The 27,048-nt window shown below is 39.6% G+C and overlaps 2 long non-coding RNA genes across 3 annotated transcripts in view; both read right to left on the bottom strand.

Annotated features, from left to right (window-relative positions):
- The window catches only part of LOC122465827, a 318,656-nt gene that overhangs the window by 60,392 nt on the left and 231,216 nt on the right, over positions 1 to 27,048 (bottom strand). The window lies entirely within an intron of this gene.
- On the bottom strand, positions 973 to 15,063 carry LOC122465825. Its single transcript, XR_006290911.1, has 3 exons — positions 14,870 to 15,063; positions 7,434 to 7,437; positions 973 to 984 (listed from the first exon to the last, which is right to left on the bottom strand). It is a non-coding gene; the product is annotated as an uncharacterized LOC122465825 (long non-coding RNA).

The raw sequence follows: 27,048 nt of genomic DNA, 5'->3' as shown, positions 1-27,048 counted from the left end.
TCCTGATTATATTTTTATTTACTGCCCTATTTCTTTTATATGGTACTATGTTGAAAAGTAGGCCCAGATTAAAGAATTTGGGATCTCTGTGCACCATGGAAATTGGGGGCCTCACCTTCGTAAACCTAGATTGACCATGTGATTTACAAGATAATTGCTGCCCTAGGCACAACTTCAGTGTGCTGCCCCTCTCCTACTCCCTAGAACAGAGGTTCTCAACCAGGGGCCTCAGCAACTTTCTGGAGATGGGGTGGTTCAGCAAGACATCTGATGACTCGGTGGTTATGGTACAAGAGGGAGTGGGGGACAAGCACCAGGTCACAGCATCACTCAGATAGGGTTGGTCCAGATACCCCTTCATCATGACAGGCAGAAGGCCAGGCCACATTTGAGGGAATGCAAGGGTTGCCAGGTTTGTCAGCAACAACAAACCCTGTTGGCTCTCAAAACAAGCCCCCAACGAGGCACTCCTTAATCATAGGGCTCTGAAAATAATCCACTTCTTAACCACACAGCATTAAGCACTGCAATTCTGTTTACAAAATGTAATAACACAAACAGCAATCTCCCTTGCTGCAGATTAATTCTTGTCCTACTTGAATGGATATGGAGATTCACCACCATCCTCTTTATAACAGCCCTTAACATTTTTGTTGTCAGGTCCCCCCTCAATCTTCGTTTCTCAAAACTAAACATGCCCAATTTTTTACCTTTCCTTATTAGTCAGGTTTTCTCCGTTAGATGCTATCCAATTTTTCACATCTTTCCTAAAGTGAGGTGACCAGAACTGAAAACTATACTCCAGATGAGGCCTCACCAGTGCCAAATAGAGTGGGATCATTACCTCCGAGGTCTTATATTTGACACTCCTGTTAATATACTCAAGAATGGTATTAGACTTTTTCACAACTGCATCAAATGGTTGACTCATTCAGTTTGTGATCCACTATAACCCTGAGATCATTTTTTCAGTAGTACCTCTGTCTAGCCAGATATTTCCCATTCTGTAGTTGTGAATTTGATTTTTTTCCTTCCCATGTGTAGTACTTTGCATTTTCTGTATTGGATTTCACTTTGTTGATTTTAGAGCAATTCTCCAATTTGTCAAGGTCATTTTTAATTCTAATCCTGTCCAAAGTGCTTGCAACCCTTACCAGTTTGGTGTAATCTGAAAATTTTAAAATTTAAAATGTACTCTCCATTCCATTATCCAAACTATTAATGAAAATATTGACTAGTACCAGACCCATGACAGAGCTCTGCGGGTTTCCACTAGATACATCCACCCTTCAGTTTGACAGTGAACCATTGATAACGACACTTTGAATATTGTCTTTTGACCAGTTTTGCATACACCTTATAGTTATGTCATCTAGACCACATTTCCCTAGTTTGCTTATGAGAATGTCATGTAGGACTGTGTCAAAAGCCTTACTAAAATCAAGATACATCACATCCTACTTGCCCATCCACTAGACCAGTAACGATGTCAAAAAAGGATATTAGGTTGGTTTGGCATGATTTGTTCTTGACAAATCCATGTGGTATTAATTATAACTATTATCCTCGAGGTGCTTACAAATTAATTAATAATTTAATACCTGGAAAGATACTAGAACAAAGTTAGGCTTACTGGTCTATAATTCCCCAAGTCCTCTCTGTTCCCCCTTTTTAAAGATAGGTTCTATGTTTGCCCTTCTGTGGAACTTCACCTGTCCTCCAAATATTCTTGAAGATAATTGCTGATGATTCTGAGGTTACTTCAGGTAGTTCCTTAAGTATCCTAGGGTGAATTTCTTCAGGCTCTCCTGACTTGAATACATCTCAGTTATCAAAATATTCTTTAACCTGTTCCTTCCCTCTTTTGGTTTGTGTTCCTTCCCCCTTGTTGTTAATATTAATTGTGTTAAGTATTTGGTCACCATTAAACTTTTTAGTGAAGACTGAAGCAAAACAGACATTAAACACCTCAGCCTTCTTGATGTCATCCATTATTGGCTCTCCTTCCTTGCTAAGCAGAGGACCTATACTTTCCTTCATCATTTTCTTGCTCCTAATATATTTAACGAACCTCTTCTTATTGCCTTTTATATCCCTTGTTAGGTATAACTCACCTGTGCTTTAGACTTTCTGATTTCGTCCCTACATTCTTGTGCTGCCTATTCTTTTGTTCTCATCCTTAGCAATTTGTCCATGTTTCTACTTTTTTGTAGGGTTCCCTTTAGAGTTTCAGGTAATTGGAGAGCTGCTGATGGAGCCATATTGGCCTCTTACAATTCTTCGTATCTTTCCTTTGCATTGCAATAGTTTGCTGTTGTGCCTTTGAGTCATTTGAGTTAGGGATAGCAAAGACATATGCCCTGAAAAAAATAGCCACTTTTCAAAAAGTTTCTAGCTAAATGTTTGGTTTTATTTCTGGACACTTTTTATTATAAAAGCAAGGGAAATAAAATGCCAGATACACAAAACGGTCGTTGGTGGTAACTACCTACAATGTGAGACCCCGGTTGAAAGCCCCCTCTGCCTGATGTGCAGAAGGGACTGGAACTTAGGTCTCCCCTATTACAGGAGAATAATCTTTGGGTATAGCTTCAGCTTTACGGAATTTATATAACAGTCTCAGTATAAATATGTATATGGACTTCCTTTATAAATATTTACATATAGCAAACCTAACTCTTTTTAGGTATAGCAATTAAATCCGATGTCTTGCTTTGTCAGGATGATCTAGCTAAATCATTCTTATTTAACCTTTAATTAATATGGATAAATTGGGAAAGCTGAAGGTTCCAACTTCAAAGTTAAACTTCAAATAATAGTAAGGGAGGAGAGTTTGAATACAGCATATATGAATTCAATTATGGGAGAAACATCCATTATAGGTGTCACACATCTGATTTCATAAATATTTATTGACAATATGGGAACAATAGAATAGAGGTGGTTGATTTTTTTCCTCAATAGATAATTCACCAAAAAATGCAGCTTTGGTCAACCTGAAACTATTGCAAATTTGACAGAAACTGGCTAGTGGAGGAAGTGCTATCACTTCCTTTGTAACCTTTAACCCAGTGGTTAGGGTAGTGATCTGCTGTGCAGGAGTCCTGCGTTCAATTCCCTGCTCTGCTTTATGTGGATTTGAACACTGAAGGAGAGTGCCCTAGCCACTGAGAAGTAGGATAATGTTGATTCGTCTTTCTCGGTCTTCTGTGTTGAACCTGTTCCACTGTGTATAAAATACTTGAATAGTCATTGGGTGAGAGGGAAAATAACTGTATAGGTTGATGGGGATGGGACTGAGATGGGAGACCCATGTTCATATCTCTGCTCCAAAGACTATTTAAGTTTTTAAACAGTGAGGTACAGCTTCAACAGAAGAGACTGAGAATCCCATTCACACACACCTACACATCAACATATCTCTTAGCCCCTATCCTTAGACATAGGATTTAATTGCTATACCTAAAAAGTGTTAGGTTGCTATATATAAATACTTATTAAGGAAGTCCATATACATATTTATACTGAGACTGTTGTTATATAAATTCCATAAAGCTGAAGCTATATCCAAAGATACTGCAAAACTATAAACACAGATTAAACTAAAGGGGTGAAAAGAAGTTGAAAGGTTTGCCTCCCAGAAACCTTGGAAGATTTTGGATTATTTTTTCCTTACCTCTTTCCCTCCACCTGTTCCTACAGACATGCCCACAAAACAATAATAATCTGATGTTTTTTCAATTACTTTTATCACTGTACATCTTCTTGCCTACCCTGTACTGCAGAAAAAATTGATGATAGTTTTAAGGGTTTGACATTTTGCAAAAAATTAGCAGCAGTGTTGACTTTGGCAAATCAGATATTTTAAGCCTTTGCAAGAGGATCCACTGTAAAATGTCTGTTTACAGTTTTAGGAAAAATACTAAGGCTTTATAGATTACTCTGAAGGAGAATTTAGTCATTTATTCACCTAAAATTCCAATTATTTTCCAATCTGTCCTCTTGGATTTGATGGGTATCTCCTACGAACCAGCAGTAATGTAAAAGGGAGATAGTAGGCACAGATTTTTCATTCAATTTAGAAATTGGTGGACCGATAACAGAACAGGCTGATTTAAAAATATCAGCTCTTTGTCACAAATCGTCAAGCGAGTTGTAGTTTCTTATTGATAAAGAAAAGAGATTCAGTTTCAAATACATCTTTAATGCATTCTTTTATACATTTTATTTGTTATGGCATTCTGTGGAGCAGCTGCAAAAACTTTATTAACAGCATATTTCTCCCTCTGCTCCCCCATGCCACCGTCGACCCTTCTCCCCCAACACACACACTTTTCCATTTACAAGCATTAATTTTCAAGCCCAAAATGTCTCCCAAATCTTCCAAATAGATCTGATGGAAAGGAAGGATGGCAGGCTGTTCTCCTACAAGAATCCCATATGGGGACGACAAGGAATTGACCATTATAACTCCACAAATCCTCTAACCAGTTATGGTCCATAACTTTTCCAAATTGCTGGTATTAGGGGAGATGGTCCATCTCCAAGGTACAAACAAACAAACAACAACAAAACCCTAAGAAAAAAAGAAAGACCCAGAAAAATCCAGAATCTCCATTGGGGAAAATAGATGAAACACTTTCTCTGTCCCTGATACTCTGACCTCTTTCCCTGCTGCATCGTATGTTACAATTCAGTAGAAGTATGCTAAGAATGAAGTTTACTCATCACTGAAATCCTTACACACCTGAGCAAGAGACTGTTTGAAAATTAATAACGAATCTGGCTACTCTTTCGAGACATTGTAGCAAACTGAAGACTAACAAACAGTATATACAGTTTCAATTTTATATGCAGTACTTGTAATATTTGAGAATCTGATATTGAATGTATATCAGACTTATTGTATATTAGACTTATCACCCTCAGTATCCTTTTTATGCTGAAATTTTAAAGTACTGTTTGATGGCTGTACATTAGACAAATAATGTTGTGCTATATACATTACAAACGTGTGTCTGCCCTAAGATGACATTGCCACACCTTTCAAAGTCAATCCATCACACTGACTTCTATTACACCATTAACAATTTAGAAACGATTGTATTGTTAGCCGGTGTAACTCACATTTATTTCCTACTATACATGTTTTGGCAAGACATGCGGGATTTATCTGGAAGGAGGAAAAAGAATGTTGGCATAGTTAATCAATTGAATCAGTTCCTCAAATAGTTCCCATAAATGAATTTCTTATATGTATTGCTCCAATAATGATACTTTAAAGGCAGTTGTAAATTTCAATCTGCTTTTCTAATCTTAACTTTATTACCGGTATTTTGTTTTATGCCTGATCTTTTTAGCCATGTAAAACATTCGAATTGTACAAGTTGATTTCTTCTCTTTTTCTTTTTCCCTTTTTTGTCCATTTTTTCACCTAAATATCTTAATTGATATTGCACTAGACTTTACCTGTCCATTATAACAAGACTTTCGTAGCTGGACTAGGCATAAAAATATTAGTATAACTTGTACAGTTGCTTAATCTACATGGCAGTCACCTGTAGAAACCTCAGAGGATCTAACCTTGGCTTTGGTCACAAGTAGAGCTACGCGAAAGTTCTCATTATATGACAAAGTGTCTGTAAAACATTTTATGGATGTACATTCAATTAGGTAAATATATGTTAAAAATACAAAGTAATATGCAAGTGAGTAGCTTTATGCACAGTGTGCTATTCAACTAGAGATTTTACAGGTGTGACTAGGGTGGTCATCCAGTAGACTACATTGTTTCTTCCTGAGAAGTCCCACACCCCAGAAGGCAGTGCTGAGCAATTGTTCTTGCCACCCATCCTGTTCAACGTTTACATAAAGCCACTAGGTGTGAGTAAAAACATTTTGTGTTGCATTGTCATTGATAACACTACTGATGGCATCTGACTGAATATAATTAATCAAATATATTATTCAGGAAGGTTTGCTGTTATTCATCACATATATTATTCCATTATTTTTGTTTAGTATCCAACTAAATCCACAGATTATACTAAGTCCTAGTAGTGTCTCCAGATTCGACAATGGCACTGTTCTGCCAGAGCCAAGAAAGTGGATCAAAACAAAAACTGTCTACAATTTTGGATGAGATGAGAAAAAAGATGCTTTTTTGTTGTTGTTTTTTGTTGGGACAACACTTAGAAGAATGGACAGAGGCATTATCTGTACAATGGCAATAGGTGATATAAAATCAATACATAATCTATTATAAATTTGGTTACCGTACTAGTTTATGGTGTGCAATGCCTTAAATAGCTAAGCATTGTACAGAAATTCATTGTACATATCACCTTCCACTATAACACAGCCATCTTCTAGTGGCAGAAAAAAGAGTCAGACCAAGAGGAAAAACATATAGGCACAAGAAGGGGTTTCCTTATCTAAATAAAGCAAAAAAGAAAATCTGAGAAAGGGTGAATGCAATTGCCAGTATTTAAATATGTTAAGGATGCTGATATGCCAACTTTGTAGAATATTGTCAGGAAAGCATCACTATTCAAGAAAGGACTTCAGCATGTCTTAACTTAAAGCACACGCTGTTGAAGTCAAATGCCTTCTGAGACTGGGACCTTAGTATTTAAGCCCTTTTTGGAATAATAAAACAAAAATAACCCCATTCAGAGTCAGCATTCAGTCCTACTGGCTGAACACTGATACAGAGGGAAGAGTACTGCATCACCAACATCACTTCTTCCAGTAATAGTTTTCCTTAGGATTTGGTATTCTAGTCCATGTTTATTCCTTCCATTAATTTTAATTGGAAACTCTTTTCTGCTGTGTTTTCTTTTTAAAAAAGTTGAAGATTAGTGTACAGAAACAGGCAGATTATAAAGGACATTTAAAACTAAGAGACAAAATCTGAAACATAATTAAAAACTTTGTTTTCCCCATCTTTGTGTCAGAGAGCAGTATACCAGTCTCTGCATAATAGTACTATGCCAAAAGTGAGTCTTCTGGCTGATTAATAATCACAATAATGTATATATTTTATTTGTTTACACTTGTAAAATGATTTTTATTGCAAGATCTCTGGATAAGTTATATATTATTATTATTATTATTACTATTACAGCTGGTTGGAAACACGTCAGGAAGATTTTTTGACAGAAAATGCAGTTTTTGCACAACTGAAATTTTCCACAAGAAAAACTTAGTTTTCCAGATTTAAAAAAAAAAAATCATTCTGAGTGTGGGTTTGGCTAGTCCAAATCTAAAATCCACAAACGGGTATCCATTAGCAACACTAGGCTGTTTTGGTCTTGGGATGACTTAGAATTTTTCCAGCAATTTGTAAGTGAATTGGATAAAGAGTTTCTGAATTAAGATACCCAGAAACATATATTCAGAGTCCAAAAATTCTTCTATTCTCTCCTCCCCACGTACCTTTCTGTAGCTAACCCCAGAAATATCACAGGAGAAAACAATGTATTGGATTCATAAAGTTGAACTTTAGTGTACAAGACTAAAGAGTCATTGATTAAAGCTAATTTTAAATGTTAAAGATTTTAAATAATAGTATCAATGTCTTCTCCGACAGGATTAAATGAGGAGATCTAAGATTCAAATGAAAGCCTCATGCCCCTTTTCCCTGGCGAAGGCAATCTTTAATATTCAATCCAATAAGTAGATAGGTACTGCAAATTTCCCCGTCAAAATGGAAGTTAATCAGACAAAGCATTCATAAGTTTCAATTTATTTGTTCGCTATCAGAACATTATACTCTCTCTTTTCATTTCCAAATACACACCATGCAGAAATGCTAATTCCTCTATCCTCAGTAGTCATTATATACCTACCAAGCCCCAAACACCAGATATTTTGCTTCCTTCCCTAAGAAACAACATCCTTTAGCTCCTCAACCACCACCACTCTATTCTAAACTTCCTCATCCACTGCTCTGAAACAATCCTAATAGTACAAGCATGTGACTCAAATGTGAAGCCTCCCATGGCAATGACCCAAAGTGCCTTAGAGACTGACACACACTCCACCATCCTGACCCTCTTCTCCCAAGAATGGTATAGTGAGTGCTGGATTCAAAGCTTCCTCAGTAGATGTTGCAGAACTGTGGAATTCACACCCCAAACCCATTAAAATAGCCATTATCCTCTTTATCTTCAGGACAAAATGTGAAACACACTTACATGATCCGGCTTTACAGCATTAAATACACAAACAAACAAATAAACAATCTCTCTGCCTGAAGAAGGAAGAAAATAAGGCGATCCTCTTTATTAAAGTGTAAGACACTCTCTTTTGTACTGTGAGGATAAGTGCAGTATAAAAACAGACAACCAGGTGAAAGGATGATAGCTGCTGACATATTCCTGGTCCCCACCAAGCATGAGTGCTCAGCCAACCTTCCACTACATATCTGGCAATCAGATTTCTTGTTCCAATTCCAGTCCTATTATCAGTTCCTCTTCTCAAGTGAAAATGTAAATATATCTACAATATGCACTAGAGATAATCACACAACATTTGTTGCAGTCAATTGATGGCTACAAGAAGCAATCCAATATACTTCCTACTTCCAGACAGGCTAGAAATATTCCTACATGATCTTTCTGCAGTATTATATTGGACTTCTGCTTATGGGTCCAGCCACAATCAGGAAGCATGAAGATCTATTCATGAACAGAAATAAATGGAACAAAACATAAAAGGGGGGAAATAATGGAGGAAAATACTAACAAAAAAATGTTGAAAGCCAAAATATTTTGAGCCTCAAATGCATTTGACTCTTGGCAAAGATTTATGTTGATTCTTGTTTTATCCAAATCTGTTCACTCATCTCTAGTTCAGATTGCAGTACTATATTACTTTACTCTGGTCTTCAGCTCACTAGCATTTGCTGTACAGCTTTGCAGTTTTCTTGTACGGTAATCAAAACTTGCAACAGAATTATAGTGAAAAAGTTGAAAGGGTATGCAGGGAGTGGGGGGAGAAGGATATGCTACTGTACCTTTGTGTAAAACTAATTAGAAACACAATCTCTAAATACATTTGTTTCACTCTTCTATTCTGTGTTAGTTCTCTGAGCTTAACCTCTCTAGCCAAAGATGGCACAAAACTCAAAAACTGATCTCATACAGAGAAAGTAGGACACGCAGGGGATGACTGCAGGCAACCTGGGAGGGTTTGTGTAATTCTGCAAAATGCTGTGGTTACTTCAAGCAAAAATGTAGAACTGTTACTAATGTTCATTTCAGTAGGCCTGCTCCTGTGAGTTACTGCTCACCAACACACAAATTAGGGTTCTACCCAAGTGGACCGTTTGTGGTTTACAACCATTGCAATTCTAATACAGTCTAATGTATTGGAGAATTCAACAGCATGTACTCACTGCCAGTTTCAGGTGGCTTCCAGGAATAATTTTTGAAATGCTTTCTTCAATGTGTTTACAAAAAAATGAAAACTTAAAATTAAATAATAATAATAATAATAATAATAATAATAATAAAAATAATAATAAAGAGATTAAAAGATTTTCATAATTTAATCTTCAACATTCAATTTACAAAAGGTCTTTTATATAGATAACACTAGCACTCAAATCATTAAATGTGTTCCCAGAGGACTCATTCAATTTTGTGATTTTTCTGCTATCTGCAAAACTCAAGTGTAGTTCACCTGTAATTGCTTTGAGAATAGGGCCCTCAAATAGATGAAGAGTTATCTTTTTTGTTAAAAAACACAACATCACTTTGCCTTAAAACATTTTTAATTTAAGTGGAGGTGGTTCTGAATACCATTTGGTTAGTGGGGGTAAAAAAAGTGCTACTTTTTGGTGCTATAAAGATTGCTATAAACAGTGCTATAAAGATTCACATTCCCCAAATAAGTGCACCAAAATATGTAAAAATAGATTTTTTAAAAAGCTACAGAGTTTGGATGGAGGAGGTTACTTACCTATAACCGCAGGTTCTTTGATATGATATGAGGCCCCATGTGTATTCCAAACACGGGTGAGAATGGGTGCCATACACTGGAGCTGCAAGATTTCTGTAGCAGTGTCCGTTGACCCACATGTGAATTGTATATAACCAGGCGAGGTTATATGAGGCTGTATGGGATGATGCCCCCTCAGTCACTCTCTCACTGCTGAGCAGCACAGTCCACAGCAGAGGGGATGATGGGCGGGTATTGGAATACAAATAGGGACCACACATCTTGAAGAACCTCCACTTACAGGAAAAGTAACCTCTTCTTCTTCTTCTTCTTCTTCAAGTGATGGTCCCTATATGTATTCCAAATGCAGATGAGTAGAAAGCAGTGATCAGTGTGAAGGACAGGAGTGCAAGCCCACCCATGTCTAAAAGTCCCTCCCCCAGCCTAAGGGAGGGAGCATCTGAGGGAAAAACAGAGCTAGAATAGAGGTCATAGGGCCATAATCAAGGAACCAAGGGGACACAAAGCAGAGAACTCTGGATATCATCCACTGTTCCTCAAAGGTGTCTAGGAAAAGAGTAGACGCTGCCCAGAGGAACTCTGCTTGGACACAATTGGATGGAGGAACGGAAATAGGCCCCCTCAGTCGCAGAGCACCTCCCCATCCAGCATCCTCCTCCTGTTTTATAAATGGTCGCTTTTGCCAATGCCAGGAGGAGGATGACGAAGTGGTCCCGCGACTTCATAGGGCCATGGACATGGTGTGGATAAATTAAGAGATGCAGGGAAAAGTGCAACCAGAACCTTAGGAGAAGATTCTTGAGGAGCTGGAAAAGGGGCTGCAATCTGGCACACTCAAGATAAATGTGTGCCAGACACTCCCTCATGCCACAAAAAGGGCAAGTGTTGGGGATAGGGGTGAACTACACCAAGTAAATGCCCGTGTTCACAGCTCCATGAAAGAGCTGCCAGCTGTTATCCCTGGTGGGCTGTGGAACCAAGGTGGAATACAGACTGACCCCATTGGGGTTCCTCACCTTCCACAGATGGCAAAAGGTCCTGCCACTTATATCGGGGTGGGACATAAAGGTGAGGAAATGAAGTGTGTGAAGCTCAAGTGTGTACAGATGTTTCCTTAGCGCAATTCAGAAACGTAACAGTTGCTGATCAGGCAGCCAGCTCAGAACATGGTGGGGGGGGAGATGGAGGGGACTCACGACGTAGGGGACAGATAACAAGTGTGATACTATACCTCGGGGGATCGCCCTGTAACCCCATATCCATAATTTATATATAATTACGATATTTCATATAAAGCATGCCATGTGAGACACCACCAGAAAGGTTATGATCCCCTGAAAGCCATGGTTCTATCTAAATGTGAATATCATTGGTGCATAATAAATTATGAGATTGTGTTGTATGGTTGTCACTAAAACATGCTGTGAGTTGGGAAACTGCCTAGATATTAGATCCCCAGAGACAAGGACAAGGGAGCTAAACAATGCCCAAACGGGTGTTGAACAACCATCAACAGCCATTGTCCAGCAAGGGAGCTACAATGCAGTGACTCACTTACACAAGGTCACACCAGAAGAATTGCTCAACCTTGCCTGGTGGTGACTCAGCAGCGCCAATCAGACATGCCTGGACTTGTGTTCGCCAAGCACATGGAACTAAGGGTATAAAACAGAACACAGTGGCCCCATGTGGTCCACAGTGGCCTTTTCTCCTCCCTCCACCTATGCTGCAAGAAACAAGGACACTCAGGAGAGTGTAGACTCCAACAGAGGAGACTGGCCTAGGTTTCAATGGTGATACCTGTGTACTGTGAACTACAATATCCCGTGGGGTGTGAAAAACTGTTTAATCTAGATGTTACCCAGTCTAATAGGGTTGAGAATTGAGACTGTGTGTTTATATTTTATTTTATTTTGGTAACCACTCTGAATTTTTGCCAATCACTTATAATCACTTAAAATCTCTCTCTTGCAATCAATAAACTTGTTTTGCTATTTATCTTTAGTGAGTTTGCCTGTAGTGCTTGGTAAATCTACTCAGATTTATAAAGGTTGGTGTATGTCCACTTCCCATTGATGAAGTGGTGAACCAATTAATAAACTTGCATTGCTGAAGAAAGGGTCTTGAGCAGTGCAAGATGGTATATTCCTGAGGTACAAGGCTGGGAGAAGGTGAGATTTGGCTGGTGCCTTTCTCTGTGTGATTCATGAGTGGCTCTGGGAGCATTGGTGTAATCTGGCTGGGTGTGGGGCTCCACATGCTGTTGTGCTGAGTGATAACAGCACCTGGAGGGGTTCGCTGCTTGCCATTAGCAAAGCATTGTGATAGACTGCACAGGCTGGAGAGTTAAGGGGGCACAGTGGTCCCACACTCCTAGGTTGAACTCTGGGGATCCCATCACAATGAGATCCAGAGGGCCAGGGGTAAAAGGCGGGTGAGGAGAACCCTCCCACAGGAACTGGTCAAGGAAAGTCAGAGAGGCTGTCAGTAAGTCTGCCCTCACCTTCTGGAGTACGTACCAGGAAGTATAAGGGGTGGAGAGCCTCATCCACCGACCTAGCACCAGGGGATCTACCCAGTCCCCCGGTCGTAATCCAGGAGATCTCCAATCCTGGTGGATCCTGCCAGGACCAACCTCTGGTGCACCGAGGGGGACTCCGCCAGCTGCACACTGAGCTGGGGATTGTGTATCAAGGTCTCCACCAGGAGATCGACCCCCTCGTTGACCACCATGGACCAAGTCTCCAAGACCAGTTTCTAGGTTCAGAGGAGGTCCTGGTAGAAGACCAGCAGTTAGGAGAGGGCTTACGTAAAACCTCTTGGATGGAGAAAAAAGAGCTGCCAGCAGCATTGGAGCCCTCACAGGCAGCAGAGGAAGGCGTGTGCCAACACGCTCCACACCAGACTACCTGAACCGTAAAAGAATCTCTGCAGGGCCTGAAGGTGGAAGACATAGACCTGGCTGTGAAGGTAGACCAGGCATTGACCTCCTTTCTCCAAGGGAAGACTAAAAACCTCCCCAGAGTCCCAGTGCATTCCTGGCCAAAAGAACTCAAGTTAACCTCTGGAGCAGGGCCAGGATACCTGGGGTGGGCCTCAGGGTGTTGAGCTGGTGCCAGAGCATGGACAGGACCAAATGGTTGAGCACCAGAACCCTCCCCTGCAGGCACTGGAGTAGTTCTGTCTATCTCTGCACCTGCTCAGCCACCCTGCCCTCCAAATTCAGGTGAGCACCCCACAACATGAGGGAGGCATCCGTGGTCAGGGTGCCAGTTGGGACAGAGGCAAAGAAAGTGGTGCCAATCAGCATCTTGGAAGTGTTGGACCACTAGGCAAGGGAGGCCAGAACTGACCATGGGACAAACAATGTGGTGGTGTGGGGTCTGAAAACCGACAGGAGCCACAACTGGAGACAGTGCATGTACAGGTAGACATGAGGAGTCACATAGTTCATAAACAAAATACATATTGTAGTGCACCTTCATACCATTCTGATCCATCAGTTTCTAAGACTTTAGCCTGAATGGTTACAACTCGAAAACGTGTTGCATAATAGGCCCTCTCACCGCATTTACAGGAGCACAGCACTGTAAATTTTTTTTTAACTTGTGCAGCCCAGTGCACAGCAGCTATACCACCGAACAGAATCCAACTCTACAATTACCTGCTTCCATTTATTTTTATTGTTGCCAAGAGACAACAACAACAGAGGTAGGACAGACTGGCCCTGACCGGAACAGAAATAACGAAGTATTTTGTGCCAAGATATAAGCTACAGTACATTGCACATGCAAGCAAAGAATCAGGGAACATGGTGCATCCACAAGAGAGCAGCACGCTTAAGGGAGTGGTGACTCAACACAGCTTCACTCTTGAAGTCATAGTGTGTGGCCCCATGTACAAACATCATCCACTTTAGATCTATATTTTTCTGTTTTATGTGCCAGCAGTAACTCCTAAATCAGCTTCGGGAACTGGGCTTAATTTCTGCATAAAAAAATTCTAGAAGAGCTGTTGACTGAATCTACCTCTAATCTGTCTGTAATCTTGGGCAGTTATCATGTACTCCTCTTTTTTAGAGAAGATGATGGTTTTATAGTTAAGGACGGCACTGGCACTCAAGTCAAATCCTGCCTAATACAGGCTTCCTTTATTACCTTGGAAAGGACACTCGGTGTCTTTGTGTCTCATTTTCCCATTTGCAAGAGAGGGATAATGATCATTCCTTTCTCCCAGTTCTGTGCATCTTGTTTATTTAGACTAAGCTCTTCAGGGCAGGGACTGTCTCTTACAATACACATATGTACAACACTTAACACAATAGGGCTCCATTTTGGCTCCAGGCACTAACATAGCACAAATAAATAGCAGCAATTCATCAAGCTACGAACGTTGGTCCAAGAAAAAAATAAAATATTTACTTCAAACTCCATCCACATTAAATAATATCTTCAATATATATTTCTCCCTTTCGTTACAAAAAAAAATCAGTAATTATGGTGTGTGTTTCCAACTAAGCTGCTTCCTTATTAGTTCATCTGTTTCTGACTTTTCAGCACAAAATAAATGAATTGAAAATGTATTTTAGACCAAATCTGTGTGAATCCTGAAGGGCTGATTCTTAGTGAGTTTTGTGAATTGAACCATTATTGTAGTTTATTTTGCAAATGTTGGAAAAAATCCATCCCCAGTGGTTTGCTTGAAGAGTCAAGGTCAGAAAGAAACTGCATCCTCCAAGAGAAAATTCTGTGATATCAATAAAATAAAAACCAGCAGGATCTTATTAAAGGGGATAAGACAAAATGTTACATTTATTGTGAATACAAAAAGAATCGTAGTAGGCAGTCAGTTATAGCTGTTATATTTCATTCAGTTTCACATTCATTCACACGTTCGTTCATACACACACACAGGTTCTGCAGCTGCTGTATAGTTACCAGTCCTGAACGTAGCTTGAGTTTGTGGCTTGAGTTCATATCTTGTGGTGGCTAACTGGCCAGGAAAGCCGGGCACAAGGAAGAGCTGGGTCTCTGTTGGGCATGCACCGATGCCCTTCCATGTTGGCAGCAGAATGTTACCCCTCAAAGTCTTCCATCTCACCCACCCTTTTGTAGTCTTTAGTTTGAATCCAGAGTCACTGCCTCTGGGTTCGGTGTGATTGATCACCCATCAATTGCAGGCATGACTTTCAGCCTAGGACCTGGCTTTGAGGTTTCTTCAATTGTACTTTTATTCTTTTCTTTTGAGGGTGGACTCCTCTTACTTTGTCAGGGCTGTTGTCTGCATCTTCGGCCGTTGGGTGTTTACACTTTATTTCATCAGGACAGGCTGGGGCTGGAGGTTGATTCCATCATCCATACATATCTCATTCACACATCTAAACTAAACTAATAAGATTACAGCAGGGTGTTGCAAAAATGAAGGTTGCAGCAAGCTTTTACAAAATGGAGTGAGCATTTTAAAATGGAGTTTGGGACAAGTTAAAATGGAGTTTGAGTTACAATATGGACAAGTGTAAGGAATGGCAAACAGTGAACAGAAGTTACAATATAGAAAAGTATCATGAATGACAAAAATTTGAGCAGAAGTTACAGTGTTGAAACAGTGTAAGTTTCAGCGACTTAAGCAGCAATTGGATTGAAAGTGAAACTCAATTAGCCAGTTATTGAGGTAACCAGTTTTAAGAATGAATGTTGTTTCATTCATAAAACTTTGCTTATGAAGTTATATTAATAAAGTGAACAATTAAAAACAATTTTAATGATGAGTTCTACAATTCCACTTCCTCAAGATATCCCCCATGTATTCACCCTGTCAACACTTCCTGTTAAACCCTGGGGACTGCCAACTTATTACAGAAATCTTTTCATGCTCACCCTTTCTGCAGCAGGTATCTCTCCCGAGGTTCAGAAAATTGAATGTTTCATCCACCTCTACTTTTAATATTTTAACAATTTACACTCCAGCCAGTCACAGTCATATGGAAACAAAAAAGGCATAATACAGCATGTAACAACGTGCACGTGTTTGTGTTTTAGGGATGTTTGATATTAACTGAATAATATATACACAGAATACAGATTTAAAAAACAAACAAGCCATGCCTTATTAAATATACTGAAAGCATTTACTGTGCTTTAGTTATAGACAACACTGAGTGCCAGTCTCTATTGGTTTTAATCAATAAATAATAATTATAAATATATTTACTAAGTATTTTACACAGGACAACCAGCTTCTTCACTTAAAGAGTTCAATTTAAAATTATGTGTATTGACATGCATTATAGCTTGAATAAATCATTTCCAATTGATTTGCTATCAGAGTGGTTAATCCAATCTGTTTATTAATTATTGAAAAATATTCCTGACACTTATTCAATATGAAATTATTGTTGATCAAACCTTAATTCAGTGGTTCTTTTCCACACTTAAAGTGCTAGCAAGGGACTCTGAGGAGCTGCCACCTATATATGAGTTTCCTTCGGACAGATGGTTATGATTAACAAGAAAGAATCTGCCCCTGTACTTGAAAAGCAACACAAGGTCAGTGGGAAATCAATGTCATTCTTCCAGTACTGTCACTCTTTGAAATTACTTTGAACTTACACTTATCTTTAACATTTTAAAATCAGATTACCAATGGTCTAATTTGGAAGGCTACAAATCAGTCATGTTTGGGTATTAAACAATTACACTCTTGCAACAGTATCCCTTACCACACATTACATTTATTTAGGTTTAACAAGAAACTCTGTCACACATGATGCACAGATGAAACCCAAAAGGGATTTGCTATGAAGAGCTAAGCTTGAGCATAAAGTCTAAAGTTCCCACACATCCTATAGGACACTGTATATTTGAAATTAGTGTGCCCTAAGTAATGTTCCCAAGGAACTTTTTACATTAAATGTGTGAAGAGAGGCCTCAAAAGTTTGGGTAGGTGGACATGAGAAGAAATGGCCATTATGATATTCCTACTAAAATGGGAACCAATCACCATACTGGGAAGAGATTTTGGAAGATTCCTTAGCACTTTCTTATCCTAGAAAAATCATCATAAGGCCGAAAAAAGGTACTAAAACCAAAATCACACTCATTCAATGAGCCAAATTCACTCCTAGAAGTGGATATGACCCTCCATGAAAGAAAACCTTAAGCTCACCAATACCCTGGAAAGGTTTCATTACTTTTCTCAGGACTCCAGGAAGATCCCATCCCATAGGTGGCTTAATGAGAGCTTGAAAAATATAGTTCCATATAAGCTTAGCTTCACAATAAGGGGCCATGCAGAGATACTGACCTAAAGACGGATTTTAAGGGGGCTTTGATATGCCAAAATTGTTGCCAAATGGACCTAGGAGGAGCTAGACTTAGAGTCAGATGAAGCCAGTAATGGAGGGAGAAGAGCAATCCACGTGTGGTGAAAATTAAAGGAGTGCACATGGGTCCAACTGTGTAATACCACAAATCTTTTCAATCTGCTACCTAAACACACCCAGCTGAGAGCTTTAAGAAGGCAAGCAGGTCAGGCCACCTGCTTAGAAACAAAATGCCTGTAGGACTCGTCACTATCAGGAGCCATGCTCTCAGGCTAAGGGATACTGGGTTCAGATGCACAAATTGCCTTGTTGCCAAGTGATAATCTAAGCCTAGAATATGGCCTTGGACATTTGCAGCAGAGATGAGATACATACTTGACAAGATCATTATTAGTCTAGACTTATTTTTCCAGACTCCTGAGCTTTTCCAGGGCTGGTGTTATCAGAATGGGCAAAAAGGCTTCTACAGTGACCACCACGAGTTTTACTTCAACCTGACACAGGCTGAGACTTGACTTCCTACTACCAAGTAGTAACTGAAAACCTGAGTCTGTAACATAGAAAACATAGATCAGGGTTGATGTATCCAAGCTGACCAGGGTCCTAAATTAAAAATCTCCCCGGCTTCATCTGACAGGGAAATTCTCATAGACTACAAAGTGATCACACTCCCTAGGGATCTGGAAAAACCATTTAGTACCCTGAAAACTACTGAAAGGTTAAAACTTTTCAGCAACTATGGATAAGGAGCACAGAGAATGCCATGGGTGGTGCGGGCGCATTGAGTATTCCTAATGTCAGTCATTGATGTGAATATCTATTATGAATAGAAACATTTTCCTTCCCAAGGAAATGAACTGAACAAGGAAAATGCAAAGTAATTGCGGACTCCTTCACCTTCTGCAAATGAGCCTTCTCTTGTTATACTAAGAGGCTCTCTTAGTAGAATAGATTCTTGAGTTTTTATGGCTCTCCTGGAGGACTTGTTGATCATCCTGTGGAAAAGCACCCTTCCATAGCCTAACTAGCCTTCTTGTCATAAAGACCGGTTAGTCCACCTGTTGGTAAGAGTAACGATAATAGATAGGGGCTGGAAAAAACTCACATGGAAAACTAGCAAGAAGTCTCATGACTCTAGAATATAACAGTGTGCAACACACCAGCCTTCTCTCCTGGCACTGGTTTCAGTCCATTACGTTCATACTGTTAATGTGATTGATCAGTCATTATTTGATCTTAGACAAAGAGGACTTCTAAACACAGAGGACAGTGAGGATAAAACACAAGAGTTATATGACAAATCCATTTGTTTAAATGTATATTGCCAAAGTTTTCCCTACATGTTCTGTAGAAAAAAGTTGGGTCTTATTTATCTACCACTTTATTTAAATTGAATTTCAAAATTCTTTTGATAGGAGGATAAAATTATTCCAGCTAATTGCTGTCCACACACCTTTTGGTCATGCTCAGGAGAATCTAGATGTAACACTTATGTTCTTTTCAATCATTTTTGCTAAACTGCTGCTTGGCTTCAAAGGAAAAGAAAATAGTATGTTAATTTATTCTATACAGAGACTTCTGGACAGAGTTTTCAGACTCTAGAGGCTATGGCTGGTGATGAAGCTGTCAGAAATTGCTACAATTTCTCCACCTCCTAAAGGAATGATGATGTCTCTAGTAAAATTAAAGCATATTGCTGCTGCAGAAACCTTGTTAAGAAAACAAAGGAGTCACAGGTTTTTCTTTCCCACCCTGTTACTTTTTGTGACCAAGCATGCGGTTACTTATCTGAATATTTATTAAGCCCCCAAAATATAACTGAAAGAAAGAGTAAATTGAGCATTAAAAAAAAAAAGAAAATCAAGTTTTTCAAAAGTTGGAAAATGCAATGAAAGGTTGCCAATCATTTTCTCTAGGTAAGTACTTTTAAAAAAAAAGTAGAAAAAAGGGGGTCATGACCTTCATTTATGCTCGCTAAGAATATTGTGTACTTCATCTTTTTCATTGCCATCACACTACAAGAAAGCACAGTTCAATGACCACCTATACCTGCATCTCAGAATAAATAAGTAAATGAAGAAACAAGCCCTTATTTAATTAACCTTAAGTATCCCTGGTAGATACAGTACGTGCCATAAACGGCACATATCTATGTATCTATATTTTTAAAAAGTGATTATTTTCTGGTTTTAATTGAGTGGCGCTCCCCTGGGAACATGTATTGCATAGATTCATCATACTGTTTGTCTAGATTACACTTCTTGAGCACAGCAGTTGATTCAGTCCAGCAATGATCCAGCAATGGTTTTGAGTTAAACACAGTGAGCTAGAAACTTGGCATTTTGTTTTAAACTGTCATCCAGCCAAGTGATTGTATTGGTCTGAATTATGTTATTGCATTTTCTGAGCATTATCTCCAGGTTCTGAATGTTGCACAAGGATAGTGTTATCAACATAATGTGAGATTAAAATTATAAAGACTGTACTACCTGCAAAATGACACTTGTATGGCTCTAAAATATGTATTCTATTAAATCTACTGCTGCCAATGATTCATTGGAAACAGTCGGGATGACATAAAATGGTCTTATCTGAGGACACTCAACCACATAAATTAGTCAATATGTAGAAGGGCTAATATAGTTGAGCATTAAAGAAAGTTTATACAGTACATAATATTAATTATAGACAAAAGTTTATACTTTTAGAGTAAACTTTTGACTTCTGGTTGCCATTAAAAAAAGTTACTACACTGAGAATTTCATATCAGGTCAGATCCAAAGCCACTGAAGTCAATGAGGGTCCTTCCATTGACTTCACTGGGTTTCAGATCAGACCCTTTATCAGGAATGAGCAAATTTTCCCTTGATTTGTACATTCAACATAAAAGAAGAGTGTCAGTTGCACGCAGCATCATACCATAAACATACAGCTGTATTTAAATAATGTATATCTAACTTTTACAGATGTAGTAGAGAGATATGTTCTTCTGCCTTCATAACTAGCAGTTGGAAGAGATGGTGATAGGCTTAGTTTACTTTAATATAGGCATTAAAATAACCTGTATTGCCTGCATTCTTCCATATAACAGTAGTTGAGTTCACTAAAGGAGGAATTTGTGCTGCACTAGCATTAATTAGCAGAAATGTATACTTGAGCAATAGTTTGCTGTATTAGTCAATTTACTAATATTATTCTCTCTTGCTGTCACACACACACACACACACACACACACACACGCACACAGAGTGTCCAATATAACCCAATAAAATTTGAAAAAATTTCCTCAAAGTATCATTTTTAAAAGGAATGGTGGAGTGGGCTCGAGGTTAAATCAGGAGGATGTAGGCCTGGAAGTTGGGCATCATAATTGAAAACAGAGCCATTTAAGCCAAGAAAGAGAGAGAGTGAACAAGAGAGCACAAGCATGAAAATGACTCTGTAGTCTGGTGGTTAGAGCACTTACCCAGGATGTGGGAGATCCAGGGTCCAGCACCCCTGCTCCAGTAGCTCTCCTTTATCCACAGTGGAACAACTTCAACAGGAGAGACAAAGCCCCTGTACCCCATATTGGGATAACCCAATTGTTAAAAGCACTCACCTGAGAGGTGGCAGAGCCCTGTTCAAATCCTCTCTCCTTCTCAGGTGAAGGGAGGACTTGAACTGGGGGACTCGCACATCCCAGGTGAGTACCATAGCTACTGGGATAAAAGTAACGACAGATGTCTTTCTCTGCACGCTTTCCCCGGCTCCCAGCTGTTTTGTGTGAACTTGTCTGAATCCATTAGACATGCTCAAAGGGGACTTACCAGACCAGGCCCTGCATTTGACTTAGACAGCCCACCATCTATATTCCCCTGATTTGTGAATTGCTCTGAGGGTTAGGTAGAGATAGACATCCACGTGCCTAGAGGGAGCCACCACTGCACGTGCCCAGAGACAGAAACATAGGCACCTAAGGAAATGTCACTACAAAAATGTAGGTGCAGAGTAACTTTAGGTGCCTACAGGGTTCAGCAGGAATTTTGGGCATTGTAGTAGAACTTGAAACTGGGAATTAGGTGCCTAAAACCAGACTTAGGCACCTAAGTACTTTTGTGAATCTAGGTAAAAATATTTATTCTGAAATCTACAAAATTATTACAAATGGCAGCAGGGGGTAGGGGGACGGGATGGACGGAATTGATCAGCAGCCTGGTAGAGTGATGGTGAGGAAATTATCAGAAGAAGTGAATTTGTATTACTCCCAAATCACTTAAGGCACTGAAAAGAAATCCCTACCCATTAACACTACAGATGCTAAAAACTATGCAGAATACATGGCAGTATTCAATAAAAATATGTTCATTGTCTTGTAGGTTAAGAATGTATTCCGACACATGGAACTGGAGAAAATACGTGATGTTTTATACAACTTTCAGCCTGTTCTACTGACTACCATGAATGCATATGTGAATCAGCCTGAATCTGTAAGTGTTCCAGAACGTGCTCAGCACCACATTAGAGAGAGATTTCCAAGCACCAAGTTCTTAGCAGATGACATCCTGTTTGTGATGGAAGGTGGAGAATAAGAACATGAAGCTACAACATCTCTGAGACGTGTACCAGGATTCAAACATTCAGCTAAGAACTATGACCAAGATTCTCAAAAGTGACTAGTGGTTTTGGGTGCCCAACTTGAAACACCTTTAAGGGGAACTGGTTTTCAGAGAGTGCTGAGCATCCACTCTCTGAAAATCAAGATTCATTAAAGATGTCTCAAGTTGGGCATCTCAAATCTGAGCCACGAAAAATCACTTGTCACTTTGGATACTCGCTGAGCGGCTCCAGCCAAACTCAAACAACCAAACAAATTCCAACAGATGTGAAAGGAGTCTAGCAATTTTTAGGAACAGACAACTACTATGCAAATGGGAGAAATAGAGCAGCAGTAATGCAAAGCCAAATATCTTATTTTAATAACTAAGAAGGCACTGGCAGAGATGGGAAAGTGAAATGCCCAGTGAGAAGAGTACTATTAGGACTGATTGGAATGACATGAGTTAACCAGCTGATCATACCTTTAAGAATAGGATGAAAGTGCAACCACACAACAAGCCACTCAAAACAAATCATGAAGAAGTTTATTCTGAGAGTAACTCAGTAACTGCAATGAATGTGTGATGGGGTGTATACCACAAATACACTCTGAAAGAGTTAATGCAGGCCTGAGTCGCAAATTGTGCTACCTAAGGGAGAGCCCAGCCTTTAGTAGAGATAAAGCCATGAAATGTAGAGCAGAGGGGGTTTTCAAGAAGTGAGTTTCCAGTCACTCTGTGCGATTAGTGTAGGGCAACCAGGGGGAGAGCAAGCCCTGAGATCCACACCTGGGTAGAGGAGGTTGGCAAGCAGCCAAGAGTGACATAGGACACCCACCGGTGGACTGGAGCAGGCTCTTTTGGGAAGCTCTGATACAAGGGCAGGAACTGAACTTTCCGAGAGGGAGCCCTGAGAGACATTTAATTGAAAGACACAAGGTCAAGTCCAAGGAGGGAAGTGGGCTTTGGCTATATCTTTATGCTGGGATTTTGTTAGGGGATTCCTAGAGAGGGCTTTGAGAGTCCCATCCCTGAAACAAGGAAGAATCTAGAGAGGTTGCAGGGGAAAATGTCAGAGAAAGTCTGAGTAAGAAGTAGTTTGGGGAAACAGTAGCAAGGAGTAAGACTGAGTAGATTTTGTCTGATGGTTATAGGGTCCCTGGGCTGCAACCCAGTGTAGGTGGTAGGCCTAGGGTCTCCTACCAGCCACTGGAGAAGACAGTGTGAAACCCCTGATAATTGGATACAGATCAAAGAGAACCCTGAGAGAAGGATGTGAGGACCACAGGGCTCAGACCTGGGACATTTAGGTTGTTAATTTGTTAATTTAGGTTGTTAATTTGTTAATTTGTTGGATTCTATTACCCCAGAGGGGTGGACTAAATCATGACCTAGCCAGAGGACCAAGTTATGAGAAGAGAGACCACTGCAGTGACAGAAACACCATCGGCAGGGGACACCAGATGGAGAAAGAGCCTTTACATGATGCCCAGCCACAAGGAGGTGCTCTACTAGTGAGTGAACTCTTTCACAGCATACTATTAAGATCTATCAGTAGGATGTGAGAATCACAAGAAAATCATTATGGGAAACTGATACTCTGAGTTTACCCTGTGAATTTCACTTTGACATGATAGAAAAGTTTGTGTATTCCAGTGACCTTGAGAATACACCAGTGGGAGATATATGTCCTGGTAGGGACACCTACATTGGAGAGGTCAAAGGGTAGGGAGCAGATGAAAAGCAGCTCACTGGCCTCCAGGGTTAGGGGTTGAGCATTAGGGCCAATAACCTATCCTCATAAAAAGAAAAGTTATAGAAACACAACAAGGCAGCCATTCCTCCAACAGCATGATAGACAGATGATAACCATGTCCATGCCCTTGAGTGATGTCTAATGGCAAGGGAAGGATTCAGATTCGGATATTCTGAGCAGGACAAACACATGTAAAGGAAGCCAACTCAGAATATTCAAAGAAAGAAGACACAGATTCATCAACAGATTCAGTATCTTCTTCCTCTCTGTAATGGCAGCCTTCAGGCAATCCAGCAAAGCACTGACTAGGGCGTCGGTGAAGTGAAACATCCTCTTGAGTATAAGGAACTGAGTATCAATGGAGATCACTGAATTTACACTGGTGATACTGAAATCAAATTTGGCCATTAATACATACAGAGTTAGAGCCAAAATTCAACAAGTGCCTGAAAGTTTTATTGTGTGAAAAATACTTTTTCTTCCCTCTCTGGTACTGATCTCAGCAAACTTTTCAAAACAATTCATTTCTGGGCTGAAACAAGATCTGAAATATCCACGCAAAGTGTAGATTTTTGAGAAAGACATTATTTGAACATATGGGTTTAGAATGCAAGATAACTATTAGAATATATCATTGTACCAACATTACATTTCCAACTCTAAGAGGTGAGATGAATGAACAAGTGAAATTTAAATAGCTTTCATTTCACTTCCAGTGCCAATGCTAAAATACTGCTTTCGCTATCCTGTGTTTGATGTTCAGCAGGTTAAGTGTTACATGCAGAGAAGGCCAGTGTTAGCATTTAGCACAGAAAGAGGAAAATAAAAGAGGAGCAACTTATACTTAAGAAAAAGGGGGGAAAACGGTGTCTGAAGTCTCACATCTTGGATCCATTTTGCAAAACCCATGACATGTGGTGCAACATAATTTAAATTCAGAAACAGCATCTTCCCTGTAAAAAGAGCATTAGTTTCCAAGCATGAGGATGAATATAAATCTAAAATAGCAAGATAGTTCTGAAACATTACTGTCCTGTTTGAAAGGCTTCATAGCTATCCTCTGCCTCTTTCCAGGCTCCATGACCTTCAAGTTTCTACCTTACTTCCTCCAGACTTCCAGCAACCTCTTTCCACTCTGAAACCACCTCTCAGACTTCCAGTGCCTGTCCCCCATTATTCTCCCTATTACTACAACTGCTAGTCATATTTAATATAAAAGGTGATTGTGTGACTCTTAGCCACCTTTGTAGAAATCTTTGAGGTTCTCAGAACATATGTGCTATACAAAGGCAAGAGAATCACAGAAACACTATGCAAAGGAGGCTAAGAATCATATAAAATATATATTTTTCAGACAGATGAAGAAACTCAGACAAAGAAGCTAAGTGTGAATTTAGGTCACAGCAAACCAGTGGTAGAGAAGGAAGAGAAGCCAGGTCTTCTCACCTTTAGTTGTCTGCTCTAACCACAACAATGTTTCCAAAAGCTTCTAGATCTCCTCCTTATACCACTCAAGATTCCTGGCACTCCTATCCTCCAGATGACCATTAAATCCTTGAAGTGGTTGGTATTATTTCTGAACATGTGTCAGTAGTACAATTCCATTCACAATTAGCTCATTCTTTGGACTCTGCTATGCTAAGCAACTCAAAAAGCATAATAGGTGAAAACTGACTGACTTATAAATGCTGCCCAACATGGGACCATGCCTCCCTTCCCAGGATCATCAAATGTTGGGACACCTCAATACAATTACAGTAGAGACCTAAGGAATCAAGGGGCAGGAAAGAAGGAGCCAGGGTGGTGAACGAGGGGACTGGAAAGTGAATGAGGCTATGTCTTTACAGAAAAAAATGTATTTTACATTGAGAAAACTAACACAATGTACCTTCACTGAGAAGTTAAAATGAGATGGGTGACTTCAAATAGATATCTCAATTTAACACCCTATTGAAGAGAAGATACTGTAGTTTTGACCTCTATCTAGCCAGTTGAGGTCATACAGGGTGTAAGGTTGACATCAGCCAGCTCCATCAAGGTAAAAACTTACAGTGCCTTCTTGTCAGTAGGATTTTATATCAAGATAGCAACCTTGATGTAAACCCCACCCCACCCCCAAAAAAACCATACCATTTTGGTAGGAAGACATAGCCTAGGAAGGTGGGACCCAAGAGTAAAACATAAACTGCCTCTTGCCCACCGATCTGGACTACAGAAATCTGTATATGGTGGGTCTATGTACTGCCATGGTCAGTCAGACACAATTTAAACACCACATATAAATGCCACAATGTGAGGTTAAGTTCTAAAATGCCACCCACTTTGTAGCAGTAACCAGTGCTTAATTTGTGCCAGGGCTGAGCCCTGAAACCTCTAGGCTGGCTACATCAGTTATGAATTTTTTTAAAAAAATCACTTGAGCCCCAGCACCTAATTGCTTGAGTCCCGGCCCCTCTTTCATTACAAATTAGGTAGTGGCAATAACTATAGAAACAGAAACAGCCTGCAATCATTACTGTGCTATCACCTGGCAGCATGAATGACTGTATATGTCCCGAATTCCAAACCCTCCAACTTTGTGTCTGTTCCATACTATGAATAGAAAGTGAATGAACAGTAAATACAAATCATATACTAAAGGAAATATTTAGATTATTGCAGAGAGGCAATATGCAGACATTTTAGATTAGAACTGATAGGCACTTTTGAGATTAGAGTCCTCTGGAATGTATAAACTAAGACTTTGTGGAAAGGTTAGGAAATAACTGAAGGAGACAGTACTCTTTTTTAAACCCATTTAAACTGGTTAAATAAGACTGGCATGCTCCCATTTTTCTTTTGTACTTTTGGACAAAGATCTTATAACCTCCTGCTAGCCCCCTCACACTTCCCAATTCACTGCAGGGTAGACTGCAATAATTGGATCTGTTTCTTTGCTAAATAGAAAACAGAACAAAGAAACAGAGGCATTCCCCTCTTGGTTAGAAGTAATTAAGTACCTAAGTTAGAGATACCCACACATTTATCTAGGGAGATTAAATTGATTTCCAAGTGGCATAAAAGACAAAAGTTCTCCATCTTGGCACAGAAGATGAATACACTGATTACTCAGATTAGCTCATGTCTGAAGGCTTATTGTTAAATATTAAATAGAATGTTTAGATCAGAGCTGCTAAGAGGAGGGCAGACAGGGACAACTCCCAACAGGAACAGGGAGGTGTTTTAAAGGACCTTATACTCCATGTAATGAGATTTTTTCCCCTCCCTCCCCAATAAACTCTCAGGGGTGTCTTCACCCATAGTGTGGACCATCACATCTTCCCTAATGTTTACTGTGGTGCTGAGAGTTCCAGGAATGAGCCCTCTCTGCAGTGCTGACAGTGATCAAAGCAGGTCTCCCTGCCCTGCTCCATTACACTTGCACATTT

This window comes from Chelonia mydas, chromosome 1 (genome assembly GCF_015237465.2).
Source record: "Chelonia mydas isolate rCheMyd1 chromosome 1, rCheMyd1.pri.v2, whole genome shotgun sequence".
In the NCBI taxonomy this organism is placed as follows: Eukaryota; Metazoa; Chordata; order Testudines; family Cheloniidae; genus Chelonia; species Chelonia mydas.
The sequence above is the reverse complement of the archived record's forward strand: the minus strand, read 5'-3'. Positions and strand labels throughout refer to the sequence as shown.